Raw genomic sequence first — 27,579 nt, forward strand, 5'->3', positions numbered from 1 at the left:
AGGTCAATTCCAAATTGGATTAGAAAAAATAAAATAAAATAAATTTCAAAAATAAAATAATTATTTAGGGTCAAACAATGTTAACCTTTTTATTTAGGCACCTATGTTTTAAAGCAAGATCTAAAATCAATGTGATATTTTCTTTATTGAGAAAACACAATCAACAACATTTTTATATATCCATGAAAAATTACATCTTATAAAATTTCAAAAATGAAGAAATTCTTGCTATACATGACATTAAAAAATATTATTTTATCATGTTAAAATTTTTAAATTACAAATTTAGTTGAGTAGTTTTACAAGAGAAAAATCTTTGACCTTTACAAAAAGAAATTTAATAATTTTGTTAAATATATTCGCATAATTGAATGACCTTACTCGGAGATAATGTCAAAATAGTTAAACATAAGTTTTCTAAAATTTGGTGACTAGATATAAGTTGCAACTACTATTTGTAAATTATTAATATTGGTTCCTTTTTTTATTAGTGTACTTACATTATAAGAATGACATGTGAAAAATGGAAAGTTATTATGAAACAAATTCAAGTATAAAGCAAAAAAATAATAATAATAAAATTCAACTATAAAGAATTAATTATTTATGTTTTAATTAGTGGACTGGGTTGCATCAGGATGGTTCATTACTAATATACTTTTTAAGGAAAATTATGTAACTATACTATTTAAGATAACATAATTTTTGTAAATCTATACTCTTTAAATTAATTACAAAAATCTAATTTTTCCTTCTCTCTTTCTTAACATCTGGAATTTCGGATATATCACTGCTCTCTATCAGATACATTACAATTTTGTTTGTGAACAATGTATCTGGTACGAATGTTATTGTTGATACATAACTCCAATTATTTCAAACCAAAATCAGTATGAATTTGGTTTATAATTATATATCTGATACATAACTTATATATCATTTGCTATGTATCTGGCGAAGGAGCAATGTATCTGTGAGTTTTGATAAATTCAGAATTATTATAATTTGGGAAACATTCAAGATAGAATGTAATTAGCACCCAAATTATTGATTTTTTTTTACTTTATACTAATTTTAGTGCTCAATATTTTATAATCACAAAAAGATAGGTCTCGCACTATATTAGCATAATGTTTTTATATTTTATTAAGTTGAATAAACTTTTTAGTATGCAGTTGTCATTATTTTTATGTAGATTAAAATTTAAAGAAGTCATTTAATAAAGAAATAATAAAAAAATTAATTATTTTGATGATCTTATTAGCTTAGGAGTTATATTTTAACTTGATTAGTTAATAATGATATTTAATCCTTGATACTTTTGATCATTGAATTACCTAATAAATAAAAATAATAATAAAATAATAAACTAATAACTATTAACTAACATGTATTAAGTATTAATTAATTAATAATAATAATAATAACTTATAAGTAGTAACTAAAAAGTAAAATTGTAATAATAATCTTGACTAAAAAGTAAAATTGTAATAATAATCTTGCTAGAATTTTCAGAGAAATAATAAATTAATAACTAATAATAATAATAATAATTTATATAATTAATATAATAATAATAATAATAATAATAATAATCTTATTAGCACTTTAAGAAAAATAATAAATTAATAACTAAAAATATAAGTAATGGAGAAACTAATAAGTGATATCGTAGAGATAAGAGAATTAATGAATTTTGAGAAAGTTGAAATTAAGTATTAAATTCTTGAAAGTTAAAAGAGTAGAGAAATTGTGAGAATATGGAAAAATATTTATAAATTAAATAGGGACTTTTTTTTTTTTGGAAAAAGCTTCAATAAAATTCGAGATTAGATTTCAGAATTTTTTGACCATTAATGGCCCCCACACTAGTCAAAAAATTGACAAATAGATTCTCTAAAAGTTCGTGCCTCCAACGAATATTCCTTTGTGGGCTTCTACTGATTTAGGTCGATTTCGGATCGATCCGATCCTATACGATTGACACCCTTAGTTTCAACTATATAAATGACCATCAAAGGTAAAATAATTAACAAAATCACAAAACAATAAAATTACTGGTTTGTGAGAGTTCTTGAGTTCCTCTTTAGGTATGTTTAATTTTCATCTTCTTTATGAAATGTGACATGTGAGTTTGAATGTTCTTTAATTTTGAAATCATTTTTTAGTCTTTTACAAAAAAAAATTAATTAATTTATGTTCTTTTATAAGATATATTCATTTTTTTTTACACATAAGAGATCAGAAATGAATATTTTATTTTATTCAATTGTAAAAAGACAAGATATCTCATTTTCTTGTTTCCATATATGCTTTAGATTTGTTTGTGTTTGAGCATTTTATCTTTTGAACTATATGAAATTCATGATGGACTGTATGAATTTTTTCTATTTGAAACTCTAGAGAAATAACATAACAAAAGTGAATCTAGTATTTTAAGTGAGCTTGAGGGAGATAATTTTCTAGTCCTTTTCAAAATTATTTTTACTTTTATAACATTTTTATAAATAAGAGATTTTTTAGTTTTAAAAGATCTTCATTTTTATACATACGAAAATTTAAAAATATCATTTTTTTTGTATTTAAATTGGAAAAAGGACAAGAGATCTTATTTCATGTAAATTCGGGAGCCTTTCATTTGTGAAAGTGGATATAAATTCCAGGAGAAATTATTTCCAATCCTATACAAATTTCTTTTAGTTTAATAACCTTTTTTTTTAAAATAAGAGATCTACATTCTTTACACCTAAGAAATGTGAAAAGACAATTTTTTTAAAAAAATAGTAAAAAGGAAAGATAACTCATTTCCTTACGAGGGAATTTAGTACAATTGTCATTAATGTATGTTCATCCTTGAAAAAAAAACATGTTTATCAGATAAATATGTTCTTTAATAGTGTCTCTATTACAATTTATATGAGATATTTTAGACTTCGAGAGTCAAAATTTTCAAATTGTGATGGTAAATTCAGTTATTAAATCTATAAGGTTTTCAAAATAAAATTATATATATTTGAAAATTATGTAAAAATTACTATAAGTCAAGTAATTAACCATTCAAAGTCTTTGAAAGTTGTGTGACAAAAGTCAAGGTCAAAACTTGTTTGATTCTCAAAACTCAAAGAGCCACTTAAATTGAGACTAAGAGAATATTTTTTTCATTTCCTTTTTATCCTTATGATATGGAATTTCGGAGTTGACAGTTTGAATTTAGTTTGTTTATTTTCTTAAACTTTGTGATAGGTCAAAATCAGACAATCAAGTTGACAGAGAGAGTACACAAATAAAAATTATTTGATTATTAATGAATTGTATATACATGCCTGATTGAATGGACTTTTTTTTATTTTTTGTTTGTTCTCTTTCATGAAGCAATGGATGAACTTCATGAAAATGAGGTAGTCAAAAAACCCTCAAATATTGTCAGAGGAAAAAAAAGCAACTTAATGGGTGAACGTTCTTTTGTCTTGCCACGTGTTGTACGTATTTACATAACGGACAATGACGCCACGAACTCGTCCAGTGATGAGGAGGAAAATCTTCGAGGAGAGAAGTCCAAACGACATAAAAGGATTTGTAAAGAAATTATCATCAGAAATGGAAAAACCAAGGTCACTTCAAAGATGGTATCGTCCAAAGAGAAAAAAGATACAAAACTTCTCCAAGAAAATGTAAAGAAGTACAGGGGAATTAGACGACGAAAATGAGAAAGATGGGTTGCAGAGATTCGAGATGTAAGAACGATAAATGACGTTGGTTGGAAAGTTTTGACACTGCGCTTGAAGCTGCTTTGGCTTATGACAAGGCAGCCATTGAAATAAAAGGTGCTAATGTTGTGACAAACATTATCGAGCCACCACCGAAGAAAAGCAACCCCATCCACCAATAAGGAAGACAAAAGGCATGCAGATCCATGTATGTTTAGTTACTTTATTGGTTCAACTTTCCATAGGTTTATCCATTTCACCTTTGAAATTACGAGTTCAAAATTTGAACGTTTTAGTAGTTGAAAGACATGAATGTAAATAAGAAGGTTTCGTTAGTGGGGAGAGTCTGGGGGCTAGCCCCATATCTTCTTCCCCTTATTGGTAGAAGTATTTATTAGTAATCACATATAGTTTTTACTATTTGTTGCTTCATTTTGCTTGGTATCTTAATATTTTACTATCATTTAGTTTTCTTATGGAAATTTTATTTTCCTAATAACTTCTCTTTTGAGTTGTTGGTCATTGGAAATAATCTTTCTTCACAAAATGAAAGAGAGGTTAGTGTATATTTTATTTACCTTCTCCATACTCTATTTGTGGAATTACACTATATATATTATTGTTGTTGTTGAACTAACTAATTGGAGGAACATGAATAGCTATGATTTATATATTGATGAAATGGAGTTGTGTTTTGTTGTATTCCTTGTAAATATTTGCTAAAAGAGCATTCTCTTAAAAATGCTACTTTTCTAGATAAACCTTGGGTTAAAAAAAAGTTTAGACAATATATTTTTTATGTAACGGAAATGTTCAATATAGTTTAACATATATCCTAAAATAAGTAATTGGAAGTTTTTTTAAAAAAATAGTTCACTTGAAAATTTTTTGAAAAGATAAATTATTGACATGAAGCTACTACTTCTTTGCTTCCTTAACATATCGTGAAGAGCTTGACATAAAAATTTGATCAGAGTTATTTATTACGTTGTTTTATGTCACATAGATTTTTACTCATTTTCTTCATTAAATAGATTAGTCATATGTTTAGGTAAATTTTGTACAGTTCTCACTAAATGTAAATTCATTCTAATATATATGGATTAAGGCGATACTATTTTTCTTTTTAAATTAATAATAATCACGCTTTAGTTTCAAATATGATTGAGTAAATAGAGATGTCCTGATAAGACAAATATATATATTATCACACGGTACACATTTTTGAGCTTGATTTTGGTGTGACAAAAGAATTCATGATAAGATTAAGGTAGACCCTGACTGGGAATCAGTCTGTTACTTGTTGATAAGCAACATCTCAATTGTTCAGGTTAAATGGTTGAAGCCCTCTAACAACTTTGTGAAGATTAATTCTGACGGAAGTTGCAAAGATGGTTATTGTGGAGGTGGAGGGATGATTCGAGACCACCGTGGGCATCTTATTTTTGCATATTCACTAAATCTTGGACATGGTACCAACAATTGGGCAGAGGCTAAAGCATTGTTGTATGGAGTTGAATGGTGTGTGAGGAATGAATATGATTATATTTTAGCGGAAAGTGGCTCCAAGGTCTTGGTGGACTATGTGAATGACATTTGGGAACCTCCTTGAGAGCAATTTGTGTACTGGCAATAGATAATATAGATTTTGTTATATTGGCTCACTTGGTTAATATAGCCAAATGTAAAAGCCACCTCTTGCATTTTCTTCATCTCAAATAGGATAGCTTGATATCCTCTTCTCTTATTAGGGAGTAGTAATTCACTAAGTGTAATCTCCCAATAAGAGAGTAGTAATTCACCAAGTGTAATCTCCTTCAGATCATATGTAACTTTTTGTTGAAAGATGAATAAAATGCTTTTTTGGTGAAAAAAACTAAAAATAAAAAATTTAAGTGGTTCTTTGAGTTTTGAGAGTCAAACATGTTTTGATCGTGACTTTTGTCAAACAACTTTCAAATATTTTGAATTGTCAATTACTTGACTTATAATATTTTTTACATAATATTTGAATATATATAATTTTATTTTGAAAACCTTATAGATTTCATACCTGAATTTATCATCACAATTTGAAAAATTTGACTCTCGAAGTGTTAAATATCCATATAAATTGTAATAGAGACACTATTTCAAGGATGAACATACCTTTATGACAATTGTACTAAATTTCCTCGAAAGAAAATGAGTTATCTTGCCTTTTTACCATTTTTTTTAAAAAAATTGTCTATTCACATTTCTTAGGTGTAAAGAATGTTGATCTTTTATAAAAAAAAAAGTTATTAAACTAAAAGAAATTTGTATATGGTTGGAAAAGAATTTCTCCCAAAATTTATATCCACTTTCACAAATGAAAGACTCCAGAATTTACATGAAATAAGATTTCTTGTCTTTTTTCCAATTTAAATACAAAAAAAATGTCATTTTTAAATTTTCATATGTATAAAAATGAAAATCTTTTAAAACTAAAAAATCTCTTATTTATAAAAATGCTATAAAAGTAAAAAGATTTTTGGAAAGGTATAGAAAATTATCTCTCTCAAGCTCACTTAAAATCCTAGATTCACTTTTGTTATGTTATTTCGTTAGAGTTTCAAATAGTAAAAATTCATACAGTCCATCATGAGTTTCATATAGTTCAAAAGATAAATTGCTCAAATACAAACAGATCTAAAGCATATATAAGTTTTAAATGCGTTTGTAGAAGCATATATGGAAACAAGAAAATGAGATATCTTGTCTTCTTACAATTTGAATAAAATAAAATATTCTTTTCAGATCTCATATGTGTATAAAAAAAATGAATATTCTACTATATTATAAAAGGGAGTTTAGGTCCAATTATAATATATAATATTCAAGATAGGGACTTTTCCCAATCTTCAATATTATATATTATATACTTGAGTTTAGGCCCAATTATAATATATAATATTCAAGATTGGGACTTTTCCCAATCTTCAATATTATATATTATACTTGTGGGACTTTTAAAATTTCTACTATGCCCAAGTATATTATTCAAGATTGAGACTTTCTTGAATATTATATATTATATTTAACTCCCTTTTAAAATAATATATATATATATATTGATAATTATTGTAATTTTTAATGCTTTTTAAGTCATTTGTAAATGATATATGTTGCTTCCTTGATTGGGACTTTTCCATTTGTGATAAAAAAAACTTATTCTTTTATCCAAGCAAACAATCGCTTCAAAAACTCGGTTATTAGCCCCAAAACATACAATTTATATTATTGGGCCCGTGCATAGCACGGACAACATTATCTAGTATCTTATAGAAGGACATAAAACTATTTTTTTTTTTGTAAAAGATTAAAAAATGATTTCAAATGAAAGCACATACAAACTCACATGTCACATTTCATAAAGAAGATGAAAATTAAACATACCTGAAAGAGGAACTCAAGAACTCTCACACAAATAAGTTCTAATTTTTTGCATTGTTGTTAATTATTTTACCTTTTGATGGTCTTTTTATATAATTGAAACTAAGGGTGTCAATCGTATGGGATAGAGTCGATCCGAAATCGGCCCAAATCAGTAGAAGCCCAAATTAAACCAGTCCAAGACAAAGAAATATTCGTTGGAGGCACGAACTTTTAGAGAATCTCTTTGTCAATTTTTTGACCAATGTGGGGCCCACTAACGCTTAAAAAAATCAGAAATCTAATCTCGTATTTTATTAAAGTTTTTTCCAAAAAAAAGCCTCTCCATTAATCGATAAATAATTTTTCATATTCTCTCAATTTCTCTACTCTTTTAACTTTAAAGAATTTAATATTTAATTTCAACTTTCTCAAAACTCATTAATTCTCATATCTCTACGATATCACTTATTAGTTACTCCATTACTTATTTTTATTAATTGTTATTTTATTATTTTTCTTAAAGTGTTAATAAAATTATTATTATTATTATAATAATAATAATAATAATATTACTTATATATAAATTATTATTATTAGTAATTAATTTATTATTTCTCTGAAAATGCTAGCAAGATTATTGTTATTATAATTTTACTTTTTAGTCAAGATTATTATTACAATTTTACTTTTTAGTTACTACTTATAAGTTGTTATTATTATTAATTAATACTTAATACGTGTTAGTTGATAGTTATTAGTTTATTACTTTATTATTATTTTAATTTATTAGGTAACGCAATGATCAAAAGTATCAAGGATTAATTATCACTATTAACTAATCAAAATTATAACTCCTAAGTTAATAAGATCATCAAAATAATTAATTTTTTATTATTGCTTTATTAAATGATTCCTTTAAATTTTAATCTACATAAAAATAATGCCTACTGCATACAAAAAAAATTATTCGAACTTAATAAAATATAAACAATATACTACTATAGTGCGAGACTTGTCATTTTATGATTATTAAAAGTTGAGCACTAAAAATTAGTATAAAGTACAAAAATTTCAATAATTTGGATGCTAATTACATTCTATCTTGAAAGTTTCTCAAATTACAATAATCCTGAATTTTTCAGAATTCCCAAATACATTGCTACTTCACCATATACATATCAAATAATATATAAGTTATGTATTAGATATATAATTATAAACCAGATTAATACTGATTTAGGTTTGAAATAATTGAAATTATGTATCAACAATAACATTTGTCAGATACATTGTTAACAAACAAAATGTGATGTACTTGATAGAGATGGAGTGATATACTCGGAATTCCAGATGTTAAGATAGAGAAAAGGAAAAAATAGATTTTTGTAATTAATTCAAATGGTATAGATTTTTAAAAATTATGTTATAATCTTAAATCGTATAATTAATTATCCTTGAGATAACTATGAAAAACTATGACAACTCCTTGAGATAACTAATGCTATATGTATGGTAAAAAATTATTGCCTTAATTTCTTTTTAATAGCTATTCAAATTGTTATTGCAATCTATCGCTACTTTAACGTACAAATTTGATACTTTGCATCTATATATAAGAAATCAATATTTGATTATTGCAGACACAAAGTGCACAAAATACGAGGAATAGAACAAAACTTAAAGTCTCGCATGCTGGTGTCACGACCCGATTTATCAAGTCATGATGGCACCTACTATAACCCACCAGTAGGTAAGCCAACCCGTAACCCGGAACAACAAGTAATGGGTCTGAGGGTAGAAATCAAACAAGAGTAGGCAAATAACAATATAAACAGGCGGACGCAAACCAAAAACTTATATACAAATAAAGATCCCTCCCAGAACCTGGAAGTCACTAGTACAGAGCTACTACAAAATGAGTACAAGTCCCAAAACTGGACAACAGAGACTGGACTGTCTCGAAGGGAAGAAGACAAGTCTATATATACAGATGGAGACCGAAATAGTACAGAACGCCGTGTGCTCACCCCCGTCTCCAGATAAGTCTACTCCAAGCTCGATCAACGCTGGCTACTAGTGCTCGGACCTGCATCACAAAATAGATGCAGAGCGTAGCATGAGTACCAAAACAACAGGTACCCAGTAGGCATCATCGGCCGACTGAGCAAGATAAGCAAAAGTAAACTGAAATGCAAATAAAGGGTCACATCAAGTGCAAAGAGTAGTAAATGGGGGGTATGTACACGAGCGTACAGGCAACAAAGACAAGCAATCTAACTAACTCCGCCGGGCTCCCATAAACCCGACGGGTACGCTCGTGCACAATAAAAGAAACCACCTGCACGGACCCCCATAAGCCCGGCAGATGGACTGACAGTTGAAGTAAAATAATGGAGCTAGAAGGTCTATCACAATATTACCAATTTCCGGACTTGTAACTGAACCATTCCCAATCATATTCCAAGATCTCATTACGTCCCGGACTTTAACCGGAATCTCTCCAACCTCCAAAACCTCAACCTACAGATGAGAGTAATCAAGACTAAACTGAAGCTTTAGTGAGGAATTGGGAATACACCACGTGCAAGCTGGACCACGGACTCGAACCGGGTACTATAGCTAATGAGTCAACCTATATGGGCTGGACCACGGACTCGAACCGGGTGCTGTAGCCAAAGGTCGGGCACGGGTGGGCTGGACCACGGACTCGAACCGGGTGCTGTAGCTGAAATCAGATCACAGGTAAGCTGGACCACGGACTCGAACCGGGTACTGTAGCTAAGCCTGGACATAAGTGAGCTGGACCACGGACTCTAACCGGGTGCTGTAGCTAAAACCAGATCACAGGTAAGCTGGACCACGGACTCGAACCGGGTACTGTAGCTAAGCCTGGACATAAATGAGCTGGACCACGGACTCTAACCGGGTACTGTAGCTGAAACCAGATCACAGGTAAGCTGGACCACGGACTCGAACCGGGTACTGTAGCTAAGCCTGGACATAAATGAGCTGGACCACGGACTCTAACCGGGTACTGTAGCTGAAACCAGATCACAGGTAAGCTGGACCACGGACTCGAACCGGGTACTGTAGCTAAGCCTGGACATAAATGAGCTGGACCACGGACTCTAACCGGGTACTGTAGCTGAAACCAGATCACAGGTAAGCTGGACCACGGACTCGAACCGGGTACTGTAGCTAAGCCTGGACATAAATGAGCTGGACCACGGACTCTAACCGGGTACTGTAGCTGAAACCAGATCACAGGTAAGCTGGACCACGGACTCGAACCGGGTACTGTAGCTAAGCCTGGACATAAATGAGCTGGACCACGGACTCTAACCGGGTACTGTAGCTGAAACCAGATCACAGGTAAGCTGGACCACGGACTCGAACCGGGTACTGTAGCTAAGCCTGGACATAAATGAGCTGGACCACGGACTCTAACCGGGTACTGTAGCTGAAACCAGATCACAGGTAAGCTGGACCACGGACTCGAACCGGGTACTGTAGCTAAGCCTGGACATAAATGAGCTGGACCACGGACTCTAACCGGGTACTGTAGCTGAAACCAGATCACAGGTAAGCTGGACCACGGACTCGAACCGGGTACTGTAGCTAAACCTGGAATAAGTAAGCTGGACCACGGACTCTAACCGGGTACTGTAGCTAAGAATCAATATCCAACCATCCGTCGCGGGAAATATCACCAAACCGATTACCATAAATAATCCTTTTAGTCCGACCCTCATATACCCCAAATCGCCGAGGAAGTATCCAATAATGAGTAAGCTAGACCACGGACTTTAACCGGGTATTTGTAGCCGATATAAAAGCAGGGCATTATGGATACAAGGTCATAAGCTGAGTTACCGACTATCAGACTCAAGTCTGCTATATCAGTCTACAAGGAGCTAACCGTCCGAAACGACGTCGGAAAAAGTTCTACTGCCCAACGACATCCGAAATCTCGCAAGTCTATGGCAACACTAGTCTAAGCCTAGACTAAGGCCAAACATACTTCAAATCAATATTATCATATACACCACCAGATATGGCTATTCAATAATATCAAGAGACATGCTGTCATAATCCAACACTTTCCCGAAATAAGGTCTAAGGCAGGAATTATAGAAATTTAGCATGCTCGACACCCGAACCCCTCCATACTCAAGCAAATCAATAAACAATTGCCTAAACATGCTCAATCTCACGAGAGAAAACCATAGCCTACCTGAAAGCCGATCACGCGTGCTCCAACTCACGGTACCGGATCTTTTCCTCTCCGAACGGTCTCCAAATGCTTCCCCACTAACAAAAGGTTAATCACCTCGTCATTACGAATATATTGACACTAAAATTATATTTTTCGGAGACGGACCCAAAATCGGGTCTAAAACGGGATTGTGGGGCCCACACTTAGAATCTCAAAATCGAATCCGTGGAAACGTCCCAACTACCTTACTAAACTAATATCCCAAAATTTTAGCACAAACAGATGCCCACAACACCGCAAATCAGCCACAATAATTAAAAAGGACAGCCCTTTCATCATCAATTTCCGGAAAAACGAGACCCTTTCAACCCAAACAGATTATACCACGACGATCCTTGCGAAAAACTCTACAAGTTAGCCACAAGAATGACTCAAAACGGACTTACGATGATCAAGATCTCACATTTCAAAAATTCAACAACAAAACATCCGAAAATCACACTGGCAGTGGCTAAAAATTGATTTCTTACCTCAACGAAGCCTCCCCTCGCGTTTTCGAGATCACCGCTAGATTCCCCTCGAAATTCTCTTGAAGTTTGCCTTTTGAATCACTTAATTTGGATTAAAAATGAAGGAGCAATCTCAATTTGAAGTTGAACAAAAATTTGGACGAAATTCGTTCTTAAAAATCTGGAAATTTCCACCTCTGCCACGTGTCGTCACGTGGCTCTGCCACGTCACCGCCGCGTCAAAATTTTACAACCCTCCAAACTTAAATTTCGATGTTTCGGACTCGTTCGGAGTCGGAAAAATACAAACCTTATATGGAATCTGATTGGAAATGATATTTCGGACTCAATGGTGAAGGCGGAATTTCCATTTGGAGCTCGCTTCGACGAAAAGTGGGTCCCACACCCAGTATCATTTGAGCCAGATTCCACAATTGCTATCTAAAGTCTCGGGAAGTGAACAAAGGGTCGTTCTAGACCAAAATCGATCTTCCGAAGCTAACCTAGCTGTCAGAATTTTCATCTGAGCACGTCTTCCAAGAAGGTTGACCAAAGTCAATTTTTCAAGTTATAAAAATCTCCAAAACAGGAGAACGGGCCTAAAACCCAAACGAACGACCAGGCGACCGAACAGTCAGTGCCAGCAAGTCATAAATGACTTGGGGTCGCTACAGGAACGCTCTAAACGATGAAATGAATTCTTTAATTTAAAAATGACCTGGAGGGTCATTACAGCTGGTGGTAGCAAAAGCAATGCAAGGAGAGGTCATCAAATGGTAAGTTTCTTTACATTGAAGTTTATTTATGAACCACTTTATTATACAAAATAAAATGTATTGCTTATTACTTATTTTTATCTGTACTTGATTAATGATAGGAACAAAAATTGAGAAGGCCGATGTGCTGAAGTGAAGTTGTATTGTCAACTTTATTGAAAAAGAATGGTAATTATGTGAATGAAGAGGGAAAGATTTTAGTTGCAAGTTTCAAATACTCGTCTATTTTGTGACAATATTGGTATAGAAATGATATCTTTATGTTCTGTTTTGAATGTACTTCTTTTTAATCTTCATAAGTTATGTAACTTTTTCTACACATGGTTCAACTCCTATCTAGAGATGCTAAACACAACAGTTTTCTGGAAAAATACAGAATCATCCAGTTTCATTGCCACCCACCCCTAAATAAATTTTTACCACTTAAATATTTTTATTGATTCTAATAAGTGCAAGGTAGCAGATGATTTAGTTTTGCAATACTTGCTAATGAGTTGATTAACAATTCATTATTAACAATGTTGACATTTCTCTCTCATGTCTTCTATTTTATTTGTAGGATAAAATATTGGAACATCTACCTGAAGATCAAGAACATCCTGCTACTTTAGGTGTTCTGTTAAAGATATTGGCCCATCCTAATGACGTCATTGGAAAAGTGTACGGAGTTGAACATTTTGGTCGTGTGCGTGGTATAGGTGGTAATGTTTGTCCTTCAGTTGATTTTGGGATGCCTAGACATTCAATTAGTCATGCAAATGTCGGTAATTCCAATAATATGTCTCATTAACGTGTTGAAGACCTAGAGAAATAGGTAGAAACTTTGGAAGAGNTTTTCCAAAAAATGACTATTTCCAAATTTCAAGCTTTTTCATATTCATTTTTAAATTGTCGGATGTTACAATGAAGAGGCCAAATAAAAGCTTGATGAGACCAAGGAAAAGCTTGAGGAAACTAAGAAACGACTTGCGCAAAATGAGAATCACTTGGCAACTCTTCATAGGTTTTCACAAGCCAAATTTGGTAGTGAATTGCCTACTTTCAACATAGATTCTTCTTAGTATATATATATATAATTGATGTAGCTTAAACTTTTTATATTTTGATTACATTAGCAGTATTTTTGCTCTCTTTTATGATGAAACTTGTCTTTTGTTTTAATATATGATGAATAGATCATTACAATAATGATTTGTGCATTTATCAGTGGATTAGTACCAGATTAATGTAGGGAATTAATTGTATATGTTTTTTTTTTAAAAAACAATTGTACACGTTCGCCACGATTCATCCATGGTTAATCTATAAAATAAATTTGAAAACTATATAAAGTACGTGCATTATATTAGCCACGGTTCCTACATGGCTAATAAGAAATTTCAAATATAATATATTTTTCAGGCAATTAACTTTACCTACAAATTGAGTGTGGCTAAATGTTAGGCCAATCGTGACTAAATAAATATTACCACAAGTGTAAAAACCGTGGCAAATTTACTCGCGACTTTCGTTATAGGCACACTACCAACCGTGGCCAACTGACTGTGGCCAAAGTGTTTTAGCCACAGTTCACATACCATTTAACCACGGTTTTGAGCGTGGCTAATGCGCGCGTTTTTTGTAGTGCAGTTCAAAGACTCACATGTCACAAAGATGATATAAAAAAAATTGAAAAAATTAGAACATAGTTAACACAAAAATCAAGAAACTAACCTAGAATCGTAACCCTTTTTTTAGTTTCTCTAACTGTTTGATAGCCTTGCTAAAACGGGTTTAATATTTTCCTTTTTTTAAAATTTTAATTTATGTGATAGGTAAAATTTAGAAAGTTCATTAAATTTTAATATGATTTTCAGATATTAAGTTGTTAATTACCTTTTGCCTCCGCAAATTTAATGTGAAGAGGTTCATTAAGATGTCCATAATTAAAGTATTTTTTGTCATCGATCGTTAAATTTTTACTCAAAGTAGTTACATGATATAAACAAATATTACCGACATTCAAAATAATAAAGCAATAACTAAATAATATGAATTTAAAACTAGAAGTCATAGCTAAAACGGACTCCATAATTTCAAAAAAATTAGACACTAATTAAATTAAAGTAGAACAAAAGAAATATTTTTTTAATTTTTTTTACGAAACATGATGTGCTTGCTTCAGCGTGAAGTCTTAAATTTAAAACTAAAAACCATAGTAGAAACGAATTCCATAATTTCAAAAAAATTATACAGTAATTAAATTAAAGTAGAACAAAAGAAATATTTTTTTTTTTCAAAATACGCTCAAGCAGGCACGTAGAGGAAACGCCAATTTCTCTCTATCAAAAAAACTAATTTCCCTCTAAATAAACAATACAGAAACTTGTAGGCTACTATTTTCATGAAAAAGAAATTCACTTGATTTAGTCATATAGTGATACAATAACAAAGTAAAAGCAAATCAAGAATAAGAAAGAAAAAGGGTTTCATAGGCGGTAAACTCTCTTTGTGGGGTTTAATAAATAAAAATCTTATAAAATTGACATCGTTTATAATTTACATATCTAAATTATTGAGTGTTTTATCATACGATCTTCAAATTTTCTAGGTAAAATTGAGTTAAAGTATGCAATTCACGTGTCATATGCTAGAATAATCTTATTAACAGTTTAAGATAAATAATAAGTAATAGGTAATAACTAAACGTAATATTGTAATAATATTCTCTCTAGCACTTAAGAGAAATAATAAATTAATAACGAATAATAATAAGTAATATTGCAATAATAATAATTTTATTAGCAATTTAATAAAAATAATGAATTGATAACTCATAATGATAAGTAATGAAGTAACTAATAAGTAATATCGTTACTACGACTGTCAGAGTATAATAAATTACTACTCCCTCTATTTCATATTAATTGAATTTTTGAAATATTTTTTATTTTTTAAATTAACTTAATTGTTCAATTTTTAAGACTACTTTTAGAATGTTATTACAATTTACCCTTCAATAGTTAGTATTGGAATTAGTTATTAATTAATGTTTAGTTATTTTAATCATAATTTGACAATAATTAATAAAGGTAAAAATGGAAAGGTATACCTAATTTATGTCTTATTTTCTTTTCTTAAAAGGTGTGAAACACCTCAATAATTCAATTAATATGAAATGGAGGGAGTAATTAATAAAATAATTGAGATTTGAAAATTTGAGATCAGAAAGTTGAAATGTTGAAATTAAATATTGAATTCTTGAAAGTTGAAAGAGCAGGGAAATTGAGAGAATAATGTAGAAAAATATGATGAAAGGAGGGGATATTTAAAGATTAATGGGGAGGGTTTTCTTTTGATTTTTTTTTTTCATAAAATCAGATTTTTTTTAAAATCTTTTTTTTAGCCATTAGTGGCACCACAATGGTAAATTTTTTTGACAAAGATCTGATTTTAAAAATCAGATTTCATAGAAAATTATGGCTTCAACAGATAGCCCCTTAGTCTTGGGGCGGTTTGGTCTGGTCTACTATCGATCCGGTCCGATTTTGGAATCAAGCCGATTGATATTCTTAGTTTGAATTATATAAATGACCATCAAAATGCAATATGTTTAATAATAATAAGAAAAATTGGAATTTTTGGTTTATCTGAGAGCTTTTGGAGTTTCGTTGCAAAGGTATGTTCAATTTTCAGTTTTTTTTTTTATATCTTTTTTGGACCACCAATTACATTTGTGAAGTAATCTATGTTTCACATGTCAGTTTTTGCGGCGAAGATATGATTTTCTAGTCTTTTATAATTTTATTTTTTTAATTATATATATATATATATATAAGGATCTTTACTTTTTTTGGTAACTAACGATTTCATTAATCACCAATGTAAAACGATTACAATCTCTATATCTAACTACACACAACTAGCTATCCAATACATTAAAGAGCTCCTACTCAGTCACACCTAAATCTGAAAGTAGACATGAGAGCACTAATCCTGTGTGGGGATCAAACACTACAAACAAAAGCTCTCTTTTGCAATGGCATTTGACTCTCTACTCTTTTTTTTTTTTTAGAAATTCTCATATTTCTCTCTATCCACAGACAGTGTACGAACTTTGTGTAGACCATTTTGAAAACTTGGCTGCTTAATTGTGTCTTTCCCTTCACACACCTTAGCACTTCAGTAAGATGTTGGTTCCATGGCAGGGATTGAATTGGCTTGGCTTGAATCCACTGCTACACTATTCTCTAGATTTCTACTCCATAAACACAAGAAGTGAAAATATTATCCCTAGACTCATTGTGCAAAGTGCATAGGGGGGATATTGGAGACACAGATTTCCCCCACTTGATAAGTGTATCTGTAGTCAACAACTTATTCTGCACTTGCAACCACAGTGTAAATCTTGCTCTTAGCCTAGCTGTATTTTTGTACATTAAGTTCCTCCATATTACTCTAGGTTATGGGTTCAGCAAGTGCATGTAAAGTTTCCTTGTTAGGTCGCGCCTGCTTGATTCATCCACCTGGAATTGTTCAAAAGTAGTTCTAGCTTCAATTATCTTCCGTATCATCCAACACGCTTATGTAGGTACCCTCATTGTCTCAAGTTGTAGTCCTTTTATATAATAGCTATGAACCCACATTATCTAGAGCTTGTCCTTTTTTTTGGCCAGTGCCCAATGAGTTTTAGCAATAGCTGCTCCATTCCATACATTCACATTAGTCAAGTTTAGACCACAAAACATAGAGGAGAGCAAACTTTATTCCATGCTACCAATGCCTTCTTGGTGATACTATTACTTGCAGACCATAGGTAACTTCTACAATAGCTATCAATTAATTTTATTACCTTAGCAGAGTGTACAAATAGTTGAGCCCAATATGCTTGGATGCCAAATAGCACAGATTGGACAAGTTGTGTTTTGCCAACATATGAGAGTTTCTTTGAAGTCCAAGAGAAATCCTAGCTATTATCTTTGTGATCAGCGGGTACCATTGGATTAAAGATATCTTCTTGGTGGACAAAGGGACTCCGAGGTATTTGAATGGGAGATCTCCACAAGTGAATTCCAGTACTATATATAATCCGTTCCTTTTCTTGTGGAGTTACCCCTCCAAAATATATGCATCTTTTCCCCATGTTTGCTTGAAGACCTGAAGCTTCTGAGAATAGCCGAAAACATTCCATCATTGCCGGGACAAAAATGTTATCACCTCAAGAAAACATGAGTAGATCATCTGGAAAACATAGATGAGTGATTTGGAGTTTAACACATCTCGAATGGAGTTTAAACTGCTTTACTCCTACAAGTGTGGTGAGACATCTTGTAACGACCTGTTCTTGTCGTTATGGAAAAGCCAACGGGGAAAAATTTGGGGCCGAAAAATGTTTTCATAGTATTTTGATTTTCCCAACCTAGTCCAGATTTGAACAAAATCGAAGTCTTTAAGGTGTAGGAAATCTGGTAACAATCGGGTGATTGAATTTTGATTTTGATTACATGAGTAGTTTATTAACTCGTTAAAGAACCCGTATGATTTTACGGAATTGAATTCGGGTGAGTAGAACTCCCAGAATCGATCTTAGAGTAAATGGTATTTTCTGAGCGTCGTTGGTTAGAAGTGTGTTGTGAAATGGGAATTTTGGAATCCTTGAAATAGCTCTCTGGCTCGCGTAACCCGCTTTGGCGCTGGATTTTGCCGCTCTGGCAGGGACGCTACAACGGGGTGACGGCCGCTGTGGTGGGCTCGATGTAAATTAAAGTTGTTAATAAACCCCTAAACGACCTCATTATGCACGTTTCGATCTTTAGAGCTAAGGAATGAACCCCAGGCGACTCCTACTCGTTTTTCACCATTCTTGAGGCTAAAGGTAAGCTTTTCACTCCTCGAATCCATTTTTCGATCCGTAGAACATAATAGAATGGGGGAAGGTTTTGTTATAGATTCTATGGTAGACACAACCCTAATTTGATGGGGGAAGGTTTTGTTATAGATTTTATGGTAGACACAACCCTAATTTGGATGATTGGGATCATGGGTTTGATCTAGGGTTCATAAAATTGTTAGTGATCCGGGTAATTAATGATTGTTTATTCTGGTATTATATTGATTGTTTGTAGACCAAGAACAAGTGGAACAAATTCGGAAAGGGAAGGATCAAGTTTCTTAGGGTTTCAAGCTTGTTTCGAGGTAGGTGATGCTTGTGATTCTATGATTGTTTGATGTATGCTTGTTCTTGCTTCATTATGATACTTGTATATGTATGAATATTGCAATGTTAATCACACTTGTTGTAAATGAGTTAGAGGAATTATTATTGCCATGAAATCATGACTTGAATGTATGATCTTGAGGATATACTTGTGTTTGTGATTGTGGTGTGTGAATGGGATCGGTTGCCACGTTCCGGCATAACTAACTTGGATCGGTTGCCACGTTTCGGCATGCTAACTGTTTGGGTTTGGGTTCCATGAGAGGACCAATGATGTGATATAAAATGTGAAATTGATCGTGGTTCGTAAATGTTGATAATATTGAATATGTTGATATATATGCATGTGATTATATTGTTGTCTTGACTTGTTTATGTTGCACTAGTGGGATAGTCGCGTGATCCTACCAGTACACTGTGGTTTTGTACTGATACTGCACTTGCTCTTATTTTTGTTGAGTACAGGGCATTTTCAAGCGGCTATTGACAGACCTCGCTTAAGAGATCATTGATCATTGCTTCGAATAGAAGGGTGAGCCAAATCTTCCGAGCTTCCATGGGATTCTCTTTCGTCTATGTCCACCATTTCTGGACTTAGACAATTGTTTAGTTAGTTGGTTAGTTCATTAGTTTGGGGGGTTGTATCCCTTCTTGTTTAGACTTGGTTCATTGTTAGATGTTTTGGTACATTGACTTTCAGATTCTAGGTTATTCTTCCGCATTGTTAGTTTATTATTGTTAGACTTTTGTTAGAGTATATGGAAACTCTATTTTTCTTTCCTTAGTATTTGACTTAAATGCCTTAGTTATTATTGCTTTAGTTGCTTGGTTTGGGTTGTAGTAGTGGTTCTCCCACAGGAGTGTTAATGTGAGTATCAATTACGATGGTCTGGGTCGTGACAAAGTTGGTATCAAAGCCTAGGTTCGTTGATCTCGATGTACCGAAACGAGTAGAAAAATCTAGTAATTGCATATATGTTTTTATTCTTCACGATGTTTTTACTATCTGTTGCTTCATTTTATTTTGTATCTTAATATTTTACAGTCATTTTTTTCTTATGACAATTCCCTTTTCTTAATAGCTTCTCTTTTGAGTTGACACAAAATTTAGAAGTTAGGTCTGTGTAATGTAAGTACTACATGAATTGATGAAAAAAAAATACTAGGCACAATTTATTTATTTTTCACTCTTTTGAATATGATTTTTGGTTTTGCAAACGATATAGTTTAACTGATCTACCACTTTTATAGCCCTATCTTACTGAAATGGAAATGTAACAATCCATATTGTTTTTGCATATTGTGAAGTGGCTGTGTATTTGGATTAAAGGAGATCTTTTAGTTAATGACTTGTAGGACTCTTTTTTTTTTTTATGAAAAGGTAGTAGAGTGAAACTGCTGGATCAGTGTAGATTATATCGTAATGGGATTAAATTTTTCTTACAAAATATTTCATTTTTATACGTAAGAGATTGAAAATGATATTTTTTAATTCAAATTGTAAGAAGATAAGAGATCTCATTTCTTCGTTTCTCTATGTGCTTCTACAAACACATTTAAAAACTTATATGTGTAGATTCTATCGCTTTAAATTTGATTTTTTTTTTGAAGATTTTATCTTTTGAACTATTTGAAATTCATTAATGGATTTGTGACATCCTCTTACTGTGTGAAATTTTTTCTATTTGAAACTCTAGAGAAATAACTTATAAAAGAAAAATCTAGGATTTTAAGTAAGTTTGAGAGGAATGATTTTCTAGTTATTTTTATAAGAATATAAAATTTAAGTGAGTGGATGTAAATATTCTAAGAGATGAGATCTCTCACCCTATTATAAATTAAATAGAAGAAAATGACCATTTTAGATCTCTAATCTCGTATTTTATTAAAGTTTCTTCAAAAAAAAAAAAAAAACTCTCCATTAATCTATAAATATTTTTCCATATTCTCTCAATTTCTCTACTCTTTTAACTTTCAGGAATTTAATATTTAATTTCAACTTTCTCAAAACTCATTAATTCTCATATCTCTACGATATCACTTATTAGTTATTCCATTACTTATTTTTATTAATTATTAATTTATTATTTTTCTTAAAGTGCTAATAAGATTATTATTATTATTATTATTATAATTATAATTATTATTATTGTTATTATTATTGTTATTATTATAATAATAATATTACTCATATAAATTATTATTATTAGTTATTAATTTATTATTTCTCTGAAAATGCTAGCAAGATTATTGTTATTTTAATTTTACTTTTTAGTTAAGATTATTATTACAATTTTACTTTCCAGTTACTACTTATAAGTTATTATTATTAATTAATACTTAATACGTGTTAGTTGATAATTATTAGTTTATTACTTTATTATTATTTTGATTTATTAGGTAACTCAATGATCAAAAGTATCAAGGATTAATTATCACTATTAACTAATCAAGTGAAATTATAACTCCTAAGTTAATAAGATCATCAAAATAATTAAATTTTTATTATTGCTTTATTAAATGATTTCTTTAAATTTTAATCTACATAAAAATAATGACTAATGCATACTAAAAAATATATTTTAACTTAATAAAATATAAAAAATATACTAATATAGTGCGAGACTTAGCTTTTTATGATTGTTAAAAATTGAGCACTAAAAATTAATATAAAGTATGGTGCTAATTACATTCTATCTTTTCAAGCTATGCTCAATTCTTAGCTTTTTTATTTTGTTGGGGATATCAGTTATATTTTTGAAGTAATTATTTGTGTTTGACATGTGAGTTTTTATGGCAGAAAAATAAGTTTAATTTTTACATAAAAAACGTTTGAATTGTTTTATTCAAATTATAAAAATAGAAGAGATTACATTTACTTGTTTCTATGTGTGCTCCTACGAGCATATTTTAAGACTTTTGTATGTGTATATTCTATTGCTTTAGGTCTTCTCGTCTCTGAGCATTTTATTTTTTGAGCTATATGAAATTCATTAATGGATTTATGACATCCTTAATATGTGGAAGTTTTCTATTTAAAATTTGAAATTCTAGAGAAATGACCTAACAAAAGAGAAGCTAGAATTTTAAGTTGGATATGAGATCTCTTGCTTTTCATAATTTGAATAGCAGAAAATAATTTTTTCAAATTTTTTAGATGTAAAAATTTAAAACATGTATGTAAAAATTGTGCCTAGAACTTGTTTTGACTTTCAAAATTTTGAATGTGTCACATAAATGAAGTGTATGTGTAGCGACCCTCTCGATCGTTATGAGGGAGCCTTTAGTGAAAGAAATTAAGGGAGAAAAGTGTTGGTTTGAAGAGTTGTAAATTTCAGGCTAGGCTACGCTTGGGCGAATTCTGAGTGAGGTAAGGTGTGGGGCGATCTAGGAAAAGAACTGCGGGAAACATTTAAGTATAGTACAATTTCGTTGTTGCTAATAAATTAAGTAGTCTATAGGGCTTTACGGAAATGAGTTCGGACAAGCTAAATATGCATAATTTTTTTAAATTCAAATTGTAAGAAGATAAAAAATCTAATTTCTTTGTTTCTTTGTGTGCTTCTACAAGCATATTTTAAAACTTATATATGCATAGATTCTACTGTTTTAGGTTTGATTTTTTTTTTTTTTAACAATTTATCTTTTGAACTATATGAAATTCATTGATGGATTTATGACATCCTAATTGTGTGGAAAATTTTCTATTTGAAAATCTAGAGAAATAACTTAACAAAAGAAAATTCTAGAATTTTAAGCGAGTTTAGGAGAAATGGGTTTCTAGTTCTTTTTAAGAACATATAATATAAGTGAGTGGGTGTAAACATTCGAAGAAGTGAGATCTCTCACCCTATTACAAATTGAATAAAATAAAATGACCATTTAAAATCTCTTATATGTAAAAGTGAAGATCTCTTATGTATAGAGACGAAGATCTCTTATAAAGTCATAAAACTAAAAAAAGTTTTTTAAGGGCTAAAAAAGACTCATTTTAAATAAATTTTGTAGTCTTCATTTGTGACTAGGGATAAAAAATTTAGGGACATGATTTTTTAGCCTCTATTTCAATTTATTTGTCTTACTGTTACTGTCTTTTTTAATCTGTTTAAAAAGAGATGTTTATTGCCTTTTTGACAACTCTTTAATTATAACTTTCCACGTTAAGAACTCACTAAATTAAATGACATTTCGTTATATTCTACATACCTTAGGTTTAAGACTACAAGATTCAAAATTCTTCTTTATTTTCTTAAATTTTGTGCCAAATCAAAATTAGAACAAATAAAGGAACATAAATGAAGTGTATGCATGTCTGGTCTGATGGAATTTTCGTTCTTTTATTTTTGTTCTCTTTTCCTGAAGCAATGACCTCCAAGGATGAGCTTAAAAAAATGAGGCAATCAAAAAATCTTCAAAAATTGTTAGGGTAAAAAAATCTTGTATGTATTTACATGCTGGATAGTGATGCCACAGACTCATCTAGTGATGATGAGGAAAATCTACAAGGAGAGAAGTCCAAGCGACATAAAAGAATATTTCACGAAATCATCATTGAAAAGGGAAAGACCAAGGTCTTTTCAAAAAGAATGTCGTCCAAAGAGAAGAAAGATACAAAACTACTCCTTGAAAATGTAAAGAAGTACAAGGGAGTTAGTCGACGAGAATCGGGATGGTGGGGAGCAGAGATTCAAGATGAAAGAAAGAATGTTCGATGTTGGTTAGGAACTTGTGATACTGCTATAGTAGCTGTTTTGGCTTATGACAAGACAACCATTGAAATAAGAGGTTCTAATGGTTTCACAAACATTCTCGAGCCACCAAGGAATCAACCACATCAAGACCGTGCCACCAATAAGGAAGACAAAAGGCAGATTGTAACGACCCGTTCCCGTCGTTGTAGAAATTCCAACAGGGGAAAAATTGGGACCGGAATTTTTTTTTGTAGTATTTGAATTTTCCCAACCTAGTCCAGATTTGGACAAAATTAGAGTCTTTAAGGTTTAAGGAACTCTAGTAACAATCGGGTGATTTATTTATAATTCTAGTTATATGAGTGGTTAGATAACTCGTTAAAGAACCCGTACGACTTTACGAAATTGAATTTGGGTGAGTAGAACTCCCGAAATCGATCTCAGCGTAAAGGGTATTTTCTAATCGTCGTTGGTTAGAGGTGTGTTCTGAAATGGGGGTCTTGGAATTCTTTAAATAGCTCACTAGTTCCGTGCAAGCCATTTTAGTAGGATTGGTACCGCTCTGGCGGGGCCGCTGCAGTGGGGTGAGGGCCGCTTGGCAGGTTTGACGCGACTTAAGGTCGTAAATAAACCCCTAAACGACTTTATTTTGCACTTTTCAATTATTAGAGCTAAGAAACGAATCCCAGGCGACTCCTAACAGTTTTCCACCATTCTTGAGGCTAAATGTAAGCTTTTCACTCCCCGAATCCATTTTTCGATCCGTAGAACGTAATAGAATGGGTAATTATCGATGGGGGAGGATTTTTGATCTAGATTCTATGGTGGAAACAACCCTAATTTGGATAATTAGGATCATGGGTATGATCTACGGTTGTTAGGATTGTTAGTAATTCGGGTAATTAGTGATTGTTTATTGATTCTCGTATTATGTTGATTGTTTGTAGACCAAGAACAAGCGGAACGAATCCAGAAAGGGAAGGATCAAGTTTCTTAGGGTTTCAAGCTTATTTCGAGGTAGGTGATGATTGTGATTCTATGATTGTGCGATGTATGTTTGTTCTTGCTTCATTAGGATACATGTATGTATATAAACGTTGCATTATTGATCACACCTGTTGTAATGAGGTAGATGAATGATGGTTACCATGAAATCATAACTTGATTGTATGATCTTGAGGATGTACGTGTGAATGTGATTGTGGTGTGTTGAATGGATGGGTTTCCACGTTTCGGCATAACTAACTTGGATCGGTTGCCACGTTCCGGCATAATTATGGGATCGGTTGCCACATTCCGACATAATCATTAGATCGGGTACCACGTTTCGGTATGCTAACTGTTTGGGTTTGGGTTCCATGAGAGGACCAATGAGTTGTCATAATTATGTATTTTAAGACATGTGAAGTTGTTCGATGTTCTTAAATGTTGATGATATTGTATATGTTCGATATATGCATGTGATTATATTGTTGTTTGACTTATGTATGTTGCACTTAGTGGGATAGACGCGTGATGCTATCAGTACACGGTGGTAATGTACTGATACTGCACTTGCTCTTATTTTTATTGAGTACAGGGCATCTTCAAGCGGCTACTGACAGACCTCGCTTAGGAGATCACTGATCGTTTGAATTCAAGGGTGAGCTAATTCTTCCGGGTTGCCATGGGTTCTCTTTCGTCTATGTCCACCATTTTCGGACTTAGACTATGTTCTAGTTAGTTGATTAGTTCATTAAATTGGGGTTGCATCCCTTCTTGTTTAGACTTGTTAAACTTTAGATGTTTTGGTACATTGACTTTCAGGTTCTAGGCATTACTTCCGCAATATTAGTTTATTATTGTTAGAGTTATGGCAACTCTATTTATCTCCTTAGATTTAACTTGCTTCCGTAACTTAAATGCCTTAGTTTTGGGTTAGTTGCTTGGTTTGGGTCGTAGTAGTGGTTCTCCCATCGGAGAGTTAGTGTGGGTGTCAATCACGACGCTGTGGGTCGTGACAAATTTGGTATCAGAGCCCAAGTTCATTGATGTCGATATACCAGAATGAGTCTAGTAGAGTCTCGCGGAACGGTACAGGGACACCTTTACTTTTCTTCGAGAGGCTAAAGGACTTTAGGAAATCTCTCTGTTTTCTCTGGTGTCCTTTCGTGTTATGACTTGATTTCAATTGGTCTCCGGCGATTCAAATTGGTATCTAACTTTCTTCACTCTTCTGTCCACAGATGGATAGCACTAGATACAACGACGTCAGGCCCGTAGCTCTCGTCAATGCTCCTGTTAAAGAATCTGCAGCGAGAGGTTGCAATTGAGGTAGGGGTTGAGGAAGATCTAGGGGTAGAAGTCGTTGAAGAGTATCACCTTCTGGGAATGAAGCTCCTGTTGAGAATGCTCTTGTGAATGAGAACCCTCATGAGTATCATAAAGAGATTGAAGAGAAGAATGTTGATATTAAGGATGTGGGACAAGAGGAAGAGGTGAAGGCTGAGACTACCGATGTTCGACCCAATGTTAGCTCGATAGATTATGTCATTCTTCAAATGCTTGGTTGGTCCTGGAGTGCTTTCTTCTGTTCAAGCAACTTAAGCTCCTACTAATCTTCCTGTCGCTAGCACTGCGCCCAAGGTAGGTTGAACGAGAGGTAGCGATGCTTTGTTTCGTCTTTTGTTGGGATCTGTTATGACTGGTAATGAGCATGAAATGTTGACTAAGTTTCTGAAGCTAAAGCCTCTTGTGTTTCTTGGTTCTGAGAATGAGGATGCTTATGAGTTTATCTTAGATTGCTATGAGAGGCTTCATAAGTTGGGAATTGTCCATCAGCATGGGGTTGAGTTTGTGTCCTTTCAACTTCAAGGTGAGGCTAAGTAGTGGTGGAGATCTTATATGGAATACAGATCTTCTACTTTACCTGCACTTACTTGGACCCAATTTCATGCTCTATTTCTAGAGAAGTATGTTCCTAGGACCTTGGGGGACCTCAAGAAGGACGAGTTCATGGCTTTGGATCAAGGGGGTATGACTGTGGCTGCTTATGAGGCCAAGTTCCATGCTTTGTCTAGATATACTACTCAATTGGTGACGATTAAGGAAGAGAGAATCTGGTTATTTATTAGGGGGCTAAATTCTGAGTTGCAAGTATTATTTGTTCATATGACTTCTGCAGGGAGGAGCTTTAATGAGGTGATAGACTATGTTAAGAAAATGGAGGGGGTGAGGCGTGACGGTCAAGCTAAGGCGTTGGTAAAAGAAGCCAAGAACTCGGGTAACTTTCAAGGTTCCTATTCCAGAGGTTTCGGAAGGCCAATGCCTGCAGCCAAGGCAATTCAGTCCGCTATGCCCGCCTCTGCAGGTAGTTACACGAAAACTCCATCTTATAATTTGCAGGATAGGTAAGGAGTCGCGCTTTCGACAGGCGGCAGACCATCTTTTGATCGTACTTGTTACAACTGTGGTGAACCTGGGCATATGAGGAGAGATTGTCCCCACCCACGTGTGTTAGATTCTACACAGCAGCAGTCTAAAGCAGTGGTACCTGCGGGGAATGGTAATAATGGTTGAGGACGTCCACAAGGTGGGCGATGAGGTAATCAACGAGGTCGTGGAGGTAGAGGAAATGATAATGTAGGTAGAGGTAATGCGCAACTAGGCAGAGAAGTGGTTCGTCAAGATAATAGGACTTAATGTTATGCCTTTCTGTGAAAGAATGAGGCAGAGGCATCTAACAATGATCACATGTACTATTCTTGTCTGTGACCGGATGTCTAATGTGTTATTTAATCCGGGTTCTACTTATTTTTATGTATCTGTACGATTTTCCTCAGAGTTTGATATGATTTGTGATATACTTGATGCCCCTATCCATGTTTCTACCCCAGTTGGAGAGTCAGTCATAGTTATCTATGTCTATCGTGCTTGTCCTAATTTGTTTATAGGTTTTCAGACTTGGGCTGATTTAGTGATTTTGGATATGACTGACTTTTGACATAATCTTAGGCATGACTTGGTTGTCCCCTTATTATGTCGTACTTAATTGTAATACTAAGTCTGTAACTCTGGAAATTCCGGGAAGGGAAAAATTTGAGTGGAAA

The 27,579-nt window shown here is 32.7% G+C and overlaps 1 pseudogene; it reads left to right on the forward strand.

Moving 5' to 3' along the window:
- The first annotated feature begins 3,374 nt into the window (after window positions 1-3,374).
- Window positions 3,375-26,088, forward strand: LOC125859540 (ethylene-responsive transcription factor CRF3-like; annotated as a pseudogene).
- The last annotated feature ends 1,491 nt before the right edge of the window (window positions 26,089-27,579 follow it).

Source organism: Solanum stenotomum, chromosome 1 (assembly GCF_019186545.1).
Source record: "Solanum stenotomum isolate F172 chromosome 1, ASM1918654v1, whole genome shotgun sequence".
In the NCBI taxonomy this organism is placed as follows: domain Eukaryota; kingdom Viridiplantae; phylum Streptophyta; class Magnoliopsida; order Solanales; family Solanaceae; genus Solanum; species Solanum stenotomum.